Raw genomic sequence first — 2,539 nt, 5'->3', positions numbered from 1 at the left:
CTCAGGAGCAGGAAGACCTGGGAGAGGAAGACAAAGTCTTGCAGGGTGAGTACCCGGTGGAGGGCGCTCCACCCTGGGAGCTGCGGGATCCTGCGGAGGGGGTTGCATCCTAGAGGACAGAGGAACAAGCGGTGGAGGCCGAGTTCTGGGCGAAAAAGCCCTGAATACTGCCTCTGAGACTGGGAGGTTGAGGCCTGTGGTCCCCGAGGGGCCGAGGCGGGCAAGGTGGCTGAGCCTTCAGGCCCCACAAGGCGGGGGTGGGGGTTGGGGGGGGAAGGCGTCTGAGTTCAAGGCAGGTCTCTAGCAGTCTCGCAGTGGGTCAAAACTCTCAAAAGCCTCTGGGCACGATTTGCACAAGTGGAAGCCCAGTTCTAGAGACCTTCATGGTCTCGAGAAAAAGCATGCTGCCTTCTACCAACCTAGAGGCAAACAAGTGGCTTCCCTCCTTTTTGGTCAACGGCTTTAAAATATGTGAATATTCTCGGTAGGAGGATCTGAGAAAATGATGACATCTCACAGGGGCACTTTTCAGTAATTGAGGAATCTGTGAGCGCCCCCATAGAATTTGTCTTTAAATCAAACGAACATTTTTTCCGTTGAGGTTCTGACAAACACATAGAAAATGGTATCAGCATCAAATGATTTGGATCGCTTCTCCAAAGGGGCCAGAAATAATCAGAGAGATCTGTGTGAGATCTACTGGAAAGAGGGGAAAAAAGTTTGTGAAAATTGTCAAGCAGCAGACATGATGAGGGGTAGAAATGTATCCAGGTATTATTTGTTTTTTCTTTTATTAAACCTCTTTCTCGTCTCTCAGGCCTAGACTCTGCTGCTGATTTTAAGTTGGGATATTTTCCCTGCCAACTTTTGACCCCAATGTCTGCATCATTCTGCCCTAATGATGAGGGTGAGGATCAGTATGAAAAGGCTGATGATGAGGAAGAAGATGGAAATGGAAAACCTGAAGGACTCTAAATGGATGTGGTCTCAGCAAAGAGCAGCTCTGGATAATACAGGTATTATTGCATAGGCTTTAGTATGACATAACCATTCCTGACACATACCTGTTACTAACAGCTTTATGTTTTTAAGTGTTTCTTCTGTAAAATAAATAAGAAAATTGTTGAAATTAAATTTTGGAAAAAGAGTTTATTGTTAATAATGTATTCTAGATAATGTAGGAGGCAGTATGTTCTGAAATGTATTTCATTTATAGCCACAAGTCCTTTGTCCTGTAGCTCTAAGTCTACTACAGATAGGAACTCTATCAGACCTGCAAATGGAGACCAGTGCTTCTTTAGAAAATAGGCACGAGAAGCAGTAGCTAAAGTGACTAGGCCATGGTTTAGCTGTGTCATCATCGCCTGGCCACAGAATTGTCGTCTCTTGTACTGACAGTGACTTTGAGAAAGTGATTCCTTACAAAGTAGTACGATGTTAAGGGTTTCAAGAGAACTGCATTTCTGGATTAATTCACAAATATTAGTTGAATTTAGACTTTTTATTCAAAAGAAAAGAAAAACTAGTCCTAGTAATATTATTGGTTACCCCTGAGTTGGTAATTAAATCTCGGTTTCTCTTTCCTCTATTCACTCATCTTTTAGTCTCCCTCACTCACTCTCTCACTCTTTGTTAGTTTTCATGCATGTGGATGTTTGACAAAGCCTCATTCTCATTTTACACATGTGGAAACTGCAGGTCTGGAAATATAAGGGATTTATGATTTGTGCAAGGGAACACCAGGTTTTAAGGTGGAATGACTTATTTAAATCACAGTGTGGCCTTTCAAGGAAACAGCAAGCATTTATAGTGGTGGGCAAGAGGGAGATAAGTTCTGTGTGAGAAACGATGTGCACCCTGATCACCAAGGGTCTGGGTTTCCTTGTTGAGAAAATAGATGTACATAGTATTGACTCATATTTAGAAAGTCACTGGTGCATGTTGCTGAGGTCCAATGGTTAACTGTCTCTTATTTCATCCTACAGTGGGAAGGCATAGAAAGAAGCAGACAGCAAGAGAAAAGATGCATTTGTTCTTCATGGATATTCTTGTTCTCATTAGCCTGAAATGCTAATTTTGTTTCAAAGTTTCAACCCTGCAAAATGATACTAACTACTGACATCTGACTTTACTCTTACCTTTTAACAGATAATTTGATAGAATTGTTCACATTGGAAATAAAAGCTTGTTTGAAAATAAGGTGTAGTGTTTTTTTTTTTTTTTCACATAAATAACACTGACTCAAATCCATCATTGTTCTGTTTATTTTGGCCCAACTTACTGTCATTGTAAGGGGTTTCTTTCAGCTATTTGTCAAGCCTGTTTTAAATCCTTTTATTTCAACCCCAAATAAATTAAAATATAAGGTTGTAAATAATTTGTGTGATGGTGCCCTAGCTTCTACTACATTTTATTGAAAGAAACTGATGGTTGACCTAGCTTGCCTGGAACAGCAGCATCAGCATCAGCTGGGAACTCGTTTGCAATGCACATTCTCAGACCCTGCTCCAGACCTACTGAGTTGGAAATCCTGAGGGTA

At 41.5% G+C, this 2,539-nt stretch overlaps 1 long non-coding RNA gene across 1 annotated transcript; it reads left to right on the top strand.

The window, feature by feature from the left end:
• Positions 1 to 282: 282 nt before the first annotated feature.
• On the top strand, positions 283 to 2,199 carry LOC120881325. Its single transcript, XR_005725286.1, has 3 exons — positions 283 to 1,016; positions 1,637 to 1,751; positions 1,986 to 2,199. It is a non-coding gene; the product is annotated as an uncharacterized LOC120881325 (long non-coding RNA).
• The last annotated feature ends 340 nt before the right edge of the window (positions 2,200 to 2,539 follow it).

Source organism: Oryx dammah, unplaced genomic scaffold (genome assembly GCF_014754425.2).
Source record: "Oryx dammah isolate SB20612 unplaced genomic scaffold, SCBI_Odam_1.1 HiC_scaffold_23, whole genome shotgun sequence".
Lineage (NCBI taxonomy): Eukaryota > Metazoa > Chordata > Mammalia > Artiodactyla > Bovidae > Oryx > Oryx dammah.
The sequence above is the reverse complement of the archived record's forward strand: the minus strand, read 5'-3'. Positions and strand labels throughout refer to the sequence as shown.